Genomic DNA, 14,118 nt, shown 5'->3' with positions numbered 1-14,118 from the left:
CTGTGGGGGAATTAGGTTGTCTTTTCATATGTGTGCAGGGATAAGGTAGGGTGGGGATTTGGGGGTAGAAGTGCAACTTCTCATTTGGCCTGCTTGAAGGGGAGAATGAGGTTTTTCCAGGGATGATTGCCTAGAGTGGGGTGCTTATTGCCAAAAATGTTTACTGTTGTTTCAGTCTTTTCCTTGCCCTTGATTAGCAGGGAACGAGGTTTTCTTGGAGTTTTTATTGGTCTCTGCCTATTGGTGGTTCCAGAGAAAGTCTTCTGCAGTACCCTGGCTAGTGTCTATGGGAGGCAATTCGGAGGTCTTGGGCACTCACTGCCATGCTGTCCCTCAGGTTGTGAGTTTCCTAGGTATCCAGCCTTCTTTGTCCATCTTTCAGAAACTTCCTGTGTTTCTTTGTTGCATTATAGCTAGGGATTTTTAGCTGTGAGAGAAAAAGACCTGGGATCTGTGGGGCTTTCCATCTTGCCAAAACCACATGTCTCTCAAGATATTATTTTTGTTAACATGAAAGCACTTACAAATAAAATTAAATGTTCTTGCTACAATGGAGTATTATTTAGTGAAAACTTTTTCCACGAAGATTTTAATTGATTTCTACATTGGATTGATTCATTATCAGCCTCTTTTGTTTCTAGAATCACAGAATTATTTTCTTATAAAACAAGGAGCATCTAAACGACCCTTTTTATTGGAGCAAAATATATAGAAGATAAAATTTGCCATTTTAACCATTTTTAAGTATACCGTTTGGTGGCATTAATTATATTCACAGTGTTGTGTAACTATCATCTCTAAAACTTTTTTATTATTGTTGTTAATTAATGAACTTTATATTTTTGAGTTGTTTTATTAGGTTTACAGAAAAATGAGTGGAAAGTACAGAAAGTTCACATGTGTGTCTTCCTTCCTTTTCTTCTTTTGTTAGCATTTTACATCAGTGTGTTAACGCTTGTTACATTGATGAGCTGTATACATTCTGTGGGTTTTGACAAATAGACAACATGAGTCCACCATTAAAGTGTTATCTGGAGTAGTTTCACAGTCCTAAACATCCTCTGTGCTCTACCTATTCATCCTTCCTCCTTCCTTCTTTCACTATTCCTAGCAACCACTTATCTTTTTACTATGCCTAACTCAGTATTCTAAAATATCCATATTTTAAAAAAATTAGTTCATCAAAACATTTGGAAAATGTCATTGTTTCAGAACATAAGAAAGGTGAAATATAACATAAAAACCATTTTTGTAAATGTTCATTATAAACTACTCATATGTTGTTTTATTTTGCAAAGGTGCTGTTTTGATTTATAGCTCATAAAAGTGAAAGCCGATTTAAGGAGTTACCGTTTCACACCGTTCTGGCAGTTGATGTTCATGCTTGCTCAGTTTTCTGCTTATTTGTCTCACTTTTCATGCCAAGTGATTAATGTTAAAATGCTAATGGTATATATCTTCTTAGATTTTGGGCATATATTATAGATGAACAAGAAAGGAGTCAGACTTTTTTGAGATAATATATTTACATTACCCTTATTATATAGGAGGAACTAAGTTCCAGAGATGTAAAAAGTTAATTTCTTATTCTATTTGTTTAGAGAAAAGCAAAACCTAACATATATTAAACTCTTGCTTCGTAACTATAATATGTCCTCATATATTTTGTGTATTGATAAACCTGTGGGTAGAGAAATGGGTAATCTTGCCCACAGTCATTCAGGAAGTTCGTGGCAGAACCCAGATTAAAACTCTCAGTCACGGGGCGCCTGGGTGGCACAGCGGTTAAGCGCCTGCCTTCGGCTCAGGGCGTGATCCCTGCGTTCTGGGATCGAGCCCCACATCAGGCTCCTCCGCTATGAACCTGCTTCTTCCTCTCCACTCCCCCTGCTTGTGTTCCCTCTCTCGCTGGCTGTCTCTATCTCTGTCAAATAAATAAATAAAATCTTTAAAAAAAAAAAAAAAACTCTCAGTCACTCTCCAGTACCTTAGCAAGGAAGGACTGCACCTTGAAGCTCTTCCAGACTTCTTCGTTCACTTTTTTACATTGAAGCCAAGTTGCTGATCTAGGATGAAGGATCAGAATCTAATGGACCCAGTTTATCCCTTGATTCAAGAATTATCCAGTCACGTCCCCATTCTAACCATTGGAGTCATAATATGATAAACATGTCCTATTATCCAGTAAATTGTGTGGGTATGCAGGGCACAAGTATGAAAGGGTGGAAGGCAGTGGGGGGAGGGGGGAGTAAAACAATACAGTAGATAGTGACAGTGCAACATGATTAATCCTGTGATTGAAGTCATTTTGGGTATACAGGGTAGTACATCAGCGATGTCTTCCCCCCAAAAAGAGATAGCTAAACTGGATTTTGCTCAGGGCCGTTAATGTCTCTGAAGCATCTATCTCTGGGACTTTTGAATTACATTCGAGGTCCTTTCTTGCTCTATGGTGACAGAGGTTTTTCCAGCCTACTGAGAGTCTAAGCCCAATTGAGAAAATATGTTTTACAATTATTGGAACCATTACAAAGAGTAAAAATTATGTGAGTACTACAGGTGAGAGGTAGCCATGACAGTGCCATTTAATAAAAAGTAGCTTTTTTTATGGTGGTAGGAGCTCAGCTCTGAAATCACGTAGAACTGATTTGATTGAATCTGGATCCTGCAGTTGTGATGATGAATAAAGTAGATCATTTCTATAACACAGGATACTGCACTATACTGTTCTGTATATTAAATGAGATTATGCTTTTAAAGATCTTAGCATAGTGCCTGGGTAAGTACTGAGTAGTGCAATAACTGTTTTATTAGTTAGTGAGTCTTACTTTAATTGTGTTTGTAATTGTAAAAATTTAATGTTAATACATCTGAGTTTGGTGCTAAATTTGTGCTGAAAATAGTTGAAAAACTGTTTTATTTAAGTTTATGTAGACTTACAATAATATTTCCAGTAGCAACCATAAATTTAAACACATGTGAAAAAAATGAGAATTAAGAGCACTCCTATTTTTGTAAATAGATATTAAACAATGTTTTTCTAAGAAAACTACAAAGAATTTACCCATAGAGTTCTTCATTATGTGACATCAGGATGCTTTAGTATTTGTTTGTGTTTACCAGAAATCTGTATGCTCTGTGTCAATCTTTCTTTCATCACATCATTGGGCCAAGAAGTTTTTGATAAAGAAATTTCTTGTTTCATTAATAATCTTAGATTGCTTCTTCTATCTGTGTTGAAGGATTTTCAGTACATTTGCTTCACTACGAAATTTTTTTTATGTCTTCAGATTTTTTTTTCTTTCTTAGAAAATGTTGGATCCATTGTTAATCATAAGAAAGTTGTGATCCCAGGCTTCAAGAAGTTTAAAATATGAGATGAAGAAGAATGGTACAAATATATACAGGGTAACTTAAGGATAATATTTTAAATGTCACAGAAATAAGAAAATAAATAAACCATTTCTATTGGAGTTCCATCTCAACACTTTAAAAAGCCAAGTGGAGTTTTTGTGAATGCCTTAACCCAGGAGGGGTTGATTTCAAAGAGTTATCTACATTTTTAACAGCTAGGTATTGGTCTTACATTAGATTGTGATCTTACTTTTATCAATCTTGAAATGATTCACTGTTCAAGTTGGGGGCACTGGTTTGAAAGGTCCTCTTCAGTTATAAGCCATAAAAATGCCATGGTGGTTTGGGGTTTTGATTAAAAATAGAGTGTGCTGATTTCTGTGTAGGCGTGCTTACCATATTTGTTTACATTTATTCAATGTTGGTATTACTTTTATTTCTAGCAAATATTTCTTAAGTGTATTTTTGTCCTGTTTGTGTTATAAAACAGAAAAAGCAATTAGGTGTAAATTCATACGCATTTTATAACACGTTAAAATAAGGTATTCATTTTAGCAAATAACATCAGAGAAGTTGTCTTTTTTTCCTTTGCCTCTTTCTGTACCTTTCTCCTAATACATTAGAGCCCTATGATTAATTAAAATTTGTTTGTTTTCATTATCTTAAAGCTGATGTTTAAAACTAATGTAGGTACAGAAAATGAATACTTTTTTGAAATTTAAACAGTTATTTTAAACATAAACTGTTCTGCTGGAGATCCAGTAGTCAGGATTCATAATCAGTCCATTCACATGTGACAGGAGTGGGCTTATTTGGGTACCTTTGAGATTTGAAGCAAATCTGTAAGAGCCTATTATTGATAGTCTTTATTGGCCAGAGACAGAGGCTTTTATAGATTTACTTCAAAACATAAATTAAAAAACATCAGCAGCTACCATGTATGTAATATTTAACTGTTTGTAGAGCCTTATAAGTACAAGATGTCCTCTTGATCCTACCACCAACTTGATGCAGGGCTGTTACTATCTTGGAGAGCTTAACTGGCTTGCCTGTGATCCTAGCACCTATTAAGTCACATCACCAAGATGGAAGATTCTAGATTCCATATTCTTTTCTATATTCCCCAAAGAAATATCTTGACTTTAAAATTAATCTTAATGAATATTGGACTCATGAGAACTTAGAATTATTTTATATGATCTTCCATTGCATTTTGGGGAAAAAAAATTTAGCAGAAGTTAAGGCAGTATTCTTATGTTACCAGTCAGAAATGACAACTATAGAGCTGCTGTGAATCATTCGGCCCTATGAAAATGAAAGTAATTGTAGGATCCAAGTTAAGTAAAAGAAAATTATATTCACATCCTGAACACAGAACCAAATGAGAAGTCCAGATCAAAATTTTAAACGAAAATAAAATAAAAACAAATGAAAATTTACCAAAACACCAGTTATCCTTGTAGTGATGCTATTTTAATATATCTTTTTAAGGTAGTGATGATGCATTAAAATCCATATTAAAGATTATGATAAACGTGCAGATGTACTGTAGTTCCCTTAAACACAGTTTCCCTGGACTCATCTCGCCTACAAGGGATTTGTGGACTTAGTCAACAGTCAACGAACGTAAACATTTCATTTGGCTGGAAAGGGCAGAAAGATTTTTCTGTAGAAAAGGGAAATGCTCTACATGTGGAGACTGAGGAAAATTTCATATTCTATGATCTTGTTCTAATCCAGAAAAATGTGAGGAAACACTAAGTACGACCTAAAGTCTTCCGTTGCCATTAATTCAACCAGGCTCACATTTGTACTCAGTGTAGGACTACTTCTAAAAATGTTGTTTTTCTTCCATCAGTCCCAGGAACAATAATTATGTCTCTGTAACTAATACAAGTATTGCTGGTATTGTCCTTTAAAAGAGTTAATTTCCTACCTAGAAGTCTACCAAGAGCTGTTTTCCAAGCCATAGCCCTTCCCAAATGAAAGTGAAGCAACTGTTTACTTCCCATGTTAAAAAATAGGAGGGAGAAAGCAAGCTGCAGGGTATGGTTTCCTATTCCCACCTCCTGAGACTGTGCCCTGTGGGTCTATTTTGAGTTGCCAGACTCAAAGTCAGTAATTTCATTTCACATTTTCTTTGTATGCTGGCTTGAAGTTTAACTTCATAAATTAAGAGTAAATTCCATTGGAAGCAGCTTATGCTTTTTAACCAATTTTTGTTGCTTTTCATGTACTGTGACTGCAGTTCTTGAAATACTGGTATGAGTCTTCTTTCCTAAGAGGGAAAGAGATTTTAAATATATTATTGTTCTGACTAGAAAATATTAAAACTACATTTCACAGAGTGAGCTTCTATAAAGACCCTTAGATCACTGAGCTCACTGATGAGGGAGCCATAGCAGAACAATCTGAAGAACTTGTCCACACATTTCCTCGGATCATTTGATTGGATAGTTTTGAGTTGGCTCCTATGCATGGCGCAGTTTTATAAAGTTGCTGATCAGCATTCATCGTGACGAACTACCGAAGCCCAACATCTTACTTTTCAAGGAAGGTTTGCCCAGAGATTGCTGGTGGTACAGCCCAGAACACATTCTGGTCTCCTACCTCAAATCCCGTGGGTTTTTTTACCCACTTTATCTAAAGCACCATCTAATTTGGATGTTTACACTACCAGTGGAAAACCCTCTTTTCTCACTTGTTTCAAACATGTGAGATTGTGGTTGTGTGAAATGCTTAAAGACTCTGGCTCCAATATTAAATTGTAAGTGATTTCAAGACAGGAACAGAGCATGGTAATTTTTTTAACCTCTGGTCCCTGTTTGACATAGTTCTTTTAGTATAAGCACTCAATAAGTGTTTATTTGTTTGTTTGTTTGTTTTTAAAGATTTTATTTATTTATTTGAGAAAGAGAGACCGTGAGTGGGAGGAGGGGCAGAGGGACAACCTGACCCCACACTGAGCATAGAGCCTGACGTGGGGCTCGATCCCAGGATCCTGAGATCATGACCTGAGTGGAAGTCAGACACTTAACCAGCTGAGCCCCCCAGGCGCCCCAGTAAGTGTTTGTTTAAAGAGTAGCTCTGATTCGGAATAATGTAGCATTTAGTGCCGCCTGCATTTGGCTCATGGCCAGTATTGTTGGTTCAACAATATTTAGTAAGTCAGTCTTCAGGGAGTCTTTTTATAATTTGAAGCATAAATTCCATTTTCCACATAATTTCTGCATAATTTAAAATAAGTTTTATGATTTAGAATGGTTTTATTTTTCTAGAATAAAAGTTTTGTTTACTTTATGTATAATAGTAGCGTAGTAGTTGCTTCTGGAAATAGATCACATTTGAGTAATAAAAAGAGTGATCAACTTCATATGAGACTAGATTACATCACTCTCTTGGCTTTAATTTTCCTCCATCTTTAAATGAACGAGTCAGTCTAGATTTCAGCTCTAAAATTATGAGACTATATCCTACTCACCCTGTTTCTTTAGATACGTGTAAAGATATATCTTACTGTCTCTCTGGAGAACCCTAATACAGTCTCTATATATCTTTCTTAGAAAATGTGTAACACAAATGAAGGTAATAGTAAGCACTTTGAAGAATGACACAGGAGTTTGGGGTCTGGAGAGTGGTGGCAAGTGCCATTTCAAATGGAGTAGGCAGAGAAGGTCTTTCTGATTAGATGACATTTAGAACAGAGTCCCAAAGAATGTTAAGCCAGTAGATAGCATAGCAGCAGAGAGAAGTGTGTGTTTGTAACAGCTTCATCACAGTAACTCAAAACTGAAAATAATCCGAATGCTCATCACCTGGTAGATGAATAAACAACTTATGGCACATGTATACAGTGGGATCCTGGCCACTAATAAATAGCAGCAAGTTATTGGTACACATAGCAACATGAATATATCTCAAAGCATCATGCCACATGACAAAATTCAGCCATAAAAGAATATACAGTGCAGGATTCCATTATTATGATGACATTCTGGAAAATCAAAACTAGGAATAGAGAACAGATCAGTGGTCGGCAGAGTTGAGGGGCAGGAGTGTCTGTAAAGGGCTCGAAGAGGGGTGCTTGGGTGGCTCAGTCGGTTAAGTGGCTGATTCTGGGTTTCGGCTGAGGTCATAATCTCAGGGTTGTGGGATTGAGCCCATGTCAGGTGTCAGGCTCTGTGCTCAGTGGGGAGTCTGAGATTCTCTCTCATTCCCTCTGCCCCTCCCCTCTGCTTAAGCTCTCTCTCTCTCAGATAAATAAATAAATCTTTGTTAAAAAAAGGGCTCAGAGAAACTTTGGGGGTGATGGAGATGATCTGTATCTTGATGTGGTTATATTTACTACGTCTGTATTCATTTGTCAAAACTCAAAACAATACATTCAAAAAGGGTGAATTTTACTGTATGGTAATTATACCTCACTAAATCTGGCTTAAAACAGTTCTTTATAAGTAACATAATATGAAGTAAACCTAATACACATTGAAAATATGCTACTTTTATCTTATGGCTTTCTATTATCTTTAAGGATAGAAGTACCTCTGTTGCAGTTTGAGAAACATGGGGCCAAGAAAATTTTCAGATAGCTAATTACGATGGTTAATTTATTAATAATTTCAGCTATGAAGAAGTGTTCCCTGGCATAAATATAGAAGCTTTAGAAAGCAGTAGTTTCTTGGGGCACCTGGGTGGCTCAGTCGTTAAGTGTCTGCCTTCGGCCCAGGGCATGATCTCAGGGTCCTGGGATCGAGCCCCGCATCAGGCTCCCTGCTCCACTGGGAGCCTGCTTCTTCCTCTCCCACTCCCCCTGCTTGTGTTCCCTCTCTCGCTGGCTATGTCTCTCTCTGTCAAATAAATAAATAAAATCTTAAAAAAAAAAAGAAAGCAGTAGTTTCTTGACGAACACAAATAAGTACTCTAATTACACACTAAAATCAAAAGATGTTGTTAGGGGCGCCTGGGTGGCTCAGTTGTTAAGCGTCTGCCTTCGGCTCAGGGCGTGATCCCAGAGTCCTGGGATCGAGTCCCACATCAGGCTCCTCCGCTGGGAGCCTGCTTCTTCCTCTCCCACTCCCCCTGCTTGTGTTCCCTCTCTCGCTGGCTGTCTCTCTCTGTCAAATAAATAAATAAAGAATCTTTGAAAAAAAAAAAAAGATGTTAATACTGTGCTCACAGATACGGTTTCATATGATGTGAGAAGTGGATTTTAACTGCCAGTGTCAGCGTCAAAACCTGAGTCAGGCTATTGCCATGTTTCATCAAAAGTTCAGTAAATATTTCTCTCAATGTTTTCATCATCTTCTTAGTTTTCCTTATTCCAGCCAGAAAGGAAAAAAATCAGCCAAAATCACCAGTCTCTTCCTTCCTCGGATTTTTAATTGAATGCCAAAATCCCTCAAGTAATAAATGTTGAGTCTAACCAAAAGATGCAAATGGATCAAGACTTTAAAAATATAAAGCAGTTAATTTAGCACATGAGCAAAGACAGAAAAGGTCAGGAAAAAAAAAATCCACCAAGCCTTCCCTTCACCCTTTTTATTGGCCACGATAGTAAAACTGACCCTTAAATAGTTTCTTAATATAACTGCATCCCAATCACTTCAGTGGAATTAAACGATTCTAGCAGCTTCATGGGAAAGACAAATCTTTAGTTCTCATTTAGTAAGCTCATTGAGAGCAGTGGAGCCAGAGGTAAAGTTCTAAGAGAAATTTCCAAGAGAGTATCAGACTTTGGTATACCTGCAGCATACACTTTTTGTTGCCATCCCTCCTCGTTCTTGCCATAGCATTAGGTTCAGATAAAACGAAAGCAATGACTTTGACTCGCTAGGTTTTATATTGCCTACAACCCCTAGCCTTTCAAAACGTTTAACCTTTTTGGAGAATCCTTTCCAGGAGTGATCTTAAACTACATGGTTGTATCTTTTCAGGGATCCTAATATGTTCCTGGCAATTCAAATTTAAGGCTGTTTTTCTTAACCATTTGTTTACTCTATTGGCTGAATAGCTGAGAGTGGCATTGCTTGGTCATATAGTGCGCATTTAACTGTATAAGAAAAATTGTCAACATATTTTCCAAAGTGCTTATACAACTTTACTTCTCCACCAGCAATGAGTAAGAGTTCTGGTTACTTCACATCCTTGGCAGTGCTTATTATTGTGTCTTTTAAGTTTTAGCTATTCTGGTGGGTATGTAACTGTATGTAAGTGTGGTTTTAATTTGTTTTTCCCTAATGACAAATGAGGATGCACATCATTTCATGTGCTTTTAGCCATTTGATATATTCTTTGGTGAAGTATCCTTTGCTCAGTTTTTATTGCTTTTTGTTTTATTTTGGTTTTTGTTTTTTTGGCCTTTTTATCATTGAATTATGAAATTCCTTTATATATTTCAAATATAAGTCTTTAGTAGGTATGTTACAAGTATTTTCTCTCAGTATGTGACTTATTTCTTCTCCTGGCATTCCAATTTTATATGTGTTAGGCCACATTTTTTAATTGAGGTAAATTGGTATTTAACATTATGTTAGTTTCAGGTATAAACATTATAATTATTTGTATACACAACAGAATGATCACCTCGGTAAGTCTAGTTACCATCTGTCCAAGTGCCCCCTGTCACCTTTTTGCCCACCACTCAATGCCTTTCCCCTCTGATAACCACCAATCTGTTCTCTGAATCTGTAAGTTTTGTTTGTTTTATTTTTTAGATTTCACATATAAGTGAAATCACATGGTATTTGTCTTTCTCTGTCTGATTTATTTCACTTAACATTTATTTCACTGCCCTCAAGGTCCATCCGTGCTGACACAAATGGCAAGATTTCCTTTATGTTTATGGTTGAATAGTACTCTTTATCCATTCATCCATTGTTGGACACTCACCCTGTTTCCATATCTTGGCTACAGTTCATACAGAGGAGCATTTATCTTTTCAAAGTAGTGTTTTCATTTTCTTTGGATAAATACCCAGGAGTGGAATAGCTGGATCATATGCTAGATCTATTTTTAATTTTTTTGAAGAACCTCCATACTGTTTTCCATAGTGGCTGCACCAATTTACATCCCCACCAACACTGTGATAGGGTCTCCTTTTCTCCACATCCTCTCCAACACTTATTACCTCTTGTCTTTTTGATAATAACGTCATTGTGATTCTGATTTGCATTTCCCTGATAATTCACGATGTTGTGCATCTTTACATGTACCTGTTGCCCATCTTTATGTCTTCGTTGGAAAAATGTCTCTTCATTTTTTTAAAAGATTTATTTATTTTAGACCGAGAGAGAGAGAGAGAGAGCGCGCGCGTGCATGAGTGGGAGAGGCAGAGGCAGAGGGAGAGAGAATCTCAAGCAGACTCTGTGCTGAGTGTGTAGCCTGATGTGGGACTTGATCTTACGATCCTGATTCCGACCTGAGTTGAAACCAAGAGTCAGCTGCTTAACCAACTGCACGACCCAGGCACCCTGAAAAATGTCTCTTTAGATCCTTTGCCCTATTTTAATTGGATTGCTTGGTTTTTTGCTCTTGAGTTGTTGGAGTTCTTTATACATTTTGGATATTAACCCCTTATCAAATATATGATTTGCAAATATTTTCTCAGTAGGTTTTTCATTAGGTTTCCTTTTTATTTTGTTGCTGGTTTCCTTTGCTGTACTGAAGCTTTTTAGTTTGACGTAGCCCCACTTGTTTATGTTTGCTTTTGTTGTCTTTGCAACATCAGAGTTGAGATTCAGACCATATACAGCTGACCCTGAGTAGGAACTTCTTGCATTACATTGCTGTGCTGCCTGCAGTCTTCATCTTCTGGTCACCTCTGTAGGAGAGCTGAATCGAGGAGGCAGATTGTCCCCCTGTTATATCTTAGCTGGGAATTCATGTATCTCCAACTCTTATTTTTTGCCCCTCTGCCTGTGTTTGTGAATAATCATGAAAATACTGTAAATATTGATTTTGGGATTTACAAATAAATTTTAATGAGTAGGTAAATTTAGAAATATGAAATTCGTGAATTATGAGGATCAACTGTATTTACTTTTCCAGTTTCCCTAGTAGTTAGAGGAGGGTAGAAATTGTATTCTTGTCATAAAAATAATCTACATATCATTTACCACTATGAACAAGTCTCCCGATTCTCAGAGAATGAGTATCCAGGGACTGGGGTTGGGGTCTGATGCTAGATCTGTCCTTTAAACTACCTGGGCAAGTCCTCAGATAGCTCCTCACATAGTTTGGGAACATCTTCGGGTTAGGAACCGTATCTTACTCATCTTTATATCCACAGCTCTAGCACAGGGCTTTATAATAGGTAGTTCTGTACCCACTTGCTTTGTTGAATTGTCTCTTATTTAGATATAACGTTTCATTTAAAAAATGGGTCTCATTAAATTATAGGCAAGTCACATAATATGGAGTTATTTTGGTGCGTTACCTGGTCATTTGTAAATCTGTAGAACAAAGATCCTGTCTGTTTTTGTATTGTTGAGAAAATGAAATTATCTATCCCCTTTAAAAGCATACTATACCATTCCCTTTGTCACTTTCATGGTTTTTTAAAAACATGTTCTGAAGAGTTACATGCAATCTGTATATTTTCATGGGATATTGTGGTTGTTATACTTGAAACTAATGTAACATTGTGTGTCGACTACACTCAAATAAAAAAAAGTAAATAAATAAATCTACATTTAGTACTTGCTATGTTTAAGGGATGATCTGACATAGAAAAGAAACAAAAGATATAATCCTTAACCTTCCTGGTCTTACAGTCTTATTGAGTGCTAAAGACATTTGAATTAAATTGTTCAGAAATAGTGCTGGAATAAAGTAGTATAAAATAAAGTGTCTACTTGTAGGATGCTGAAAAAAACAACAACCACCGAGAGTTTGATAGTGTGATAGGTCTTCATTAATTGCTTATTGATTGCCAACTGTGATCAAGGTCCCAAGACAGGCTTTGTGTGTGTTGAGAGTTAGTAGCTTTGGGGTAGAAAGGGAGCCAGCCACAATTCTTGCCTTCATGGAGCTCTGTCAATCAGTGATAGTGGCTTTTAGCAGAAATGGTGCTTCCAAATGTGCTTTAAAAATGCGGCTTGGGAGGCTCCCAGCCATAGTTCATTATAGAGAAGGAAGAAGGTAATAAGAGTTCAGACAGTGGAGAGACTTCTCTGGTGTCTGTCCTTTAGAGACTTTTGTTCTTGAAAAGTACTGCTTTGCATAGAGCTTAGGTCTCCTGACTTAGGCAGAGTAAACCCAAAACTTAAAACGTGGCTGTGAACTAGAGTTCCTTTTACCTGTGGCCCAAGAGTCGGTTTTATAGCCAGCCCCAGGTAATGCTTCCTTCTGACCACTATCATTTGTCAGTTAAACATTACCCTAATTCAGAGACAGGAAAATTTGTGGATTGGTTAAAAGATTTCATAGAAGGAGCCTCTATCAAGACCTAGAATAGACTTTGGGTATCCAGATTTTCCCCTGTATAAGGGAAGCGTTACTCTCTTACCAATTATACTTCCTTTGCTTCCATGAGTAGTTTTATTTTATTCATTAATTTTTTCCATTGTACTTTTATTTCTTATTCTACTCTTCTCATTTAAACATACAAATTTTACAGATTTTTTTTTTTTTGTTTCAATTCAGTATTCATTTCAGGCAGTTAGGAAACTCACCATAATTCACTTACATATAAAAAATGTTTTTACCAGCTAAAACAATATTTTTAGTTTCAGATTTTGCTATGCTTGCAGAATCTATGTGTGTTGTGATTCATTTTTATGGAAAATCTTTACATCTCTAGACTGTAGACATAGTACTTATACTTTTTGGTCATCTAATTTTAGACTAATTTTCAAGAAAACATTTGGTCATGCATTTAAAATGTTTTCTCTTCTACTCCGAAGCCCTACTGTTTTGCTACTCCTTTGAGTATTTGTCGTAGACCTATCTTTCTGTAAAGTTCCTTTTAACATTTCAGAAACTTTTAACTGCTCTGTTTGGAGACCTGACTCATTCTAACAATTTTTCAAAATAAATAATATGTGAGTTTGTATTTTAATTGACAAGAGTGTAAATTAGTTATATCTCAGATGTAAATGGCTGTTTAAGAAAAACACTTTGTTGATGTGTTGATGATCTTGGTTTTAACCGTTTGAGAAGTACATTCCATGCTTCCATGCTTTAATGCTAGCCCTTATGATACCTACATTTCAAATATTTTAAAGTTCTATTTCATTTCTCTGGTGACTACAACATAAGCTAATCATTTGGACCCAATGTCATTTTGTAACCTAGAACTAATTTTTGAGATGTTGGACTGACCATCTTGTTGTTGGTGATGGTCATGGTGGTGGTGGTGGCGGGGTGTGTGTGTGGGGGAGGGGATCGTGGTGGTGGGGGGTGTGTGGGGGGGAGGGGATCGTGGTGGTGGTGGTATGTGCGTGTGTGTTTAAACTGTGGCTTCTAATTTCTACTTTCAAGAAAAAAGCTGAGACTAATAATTGTCTTTTGAAAATTGCTGACATAACTGACATGTATTAATATTTTACTCTTACATTTCTGAAACAAACAGAACATGCAATAATTCAAGAGCAAGACAAACCAAGCAACAAAAAAATAATAGAAACTAAGTAATTATCAATTTTACTGTTCATAGCTAAACAAATAAAAGAATAAAAATGCTTTAAAAATTATCAAAATTTGGGACACTTGGGGGACTCAGTCAGTTGAGTGTCTGACTCTTGATTTTGGCCCGGGTTGTGACCT

At 36.5% G+C, this 14,118-nt stretch overlaps 1 protein-coding gene across 3 annotated transcripts in view; it reads left to right on the top strand.

Annotated features, from left to right (window-relative positions):
* Positions 1–14,118, top strand: part of SUPT3H (SPT3 homolog, SAGA and STAGA complex component) — a 535,243-nt gene that overhangs the window by 179,170 nt on the left and 341,955 nt on the right. The window lies entirely within an intron of this gene.

Source organism: Ursus arctos, unplaced genomic scaffold, assembly GCF_023065955.2.
Source record: "Ursus arctos isolate Adak ecotype North America unplaced genomic scaffold, UrsArc2.0 scaffold_29, whole genome shotgun sequence".
Classification (NCBI taxonomy): domain Eukaryota; kingdom Metazoa; phylum Chordata; class Mammalia; order Carnivora; family Ursidae; genus Ursus; species Ursus arctos.
Note: the sequence above shows the minus strand (reverse complement) of the source record. Positions and strands in the feature narration are given on the sequence as shown.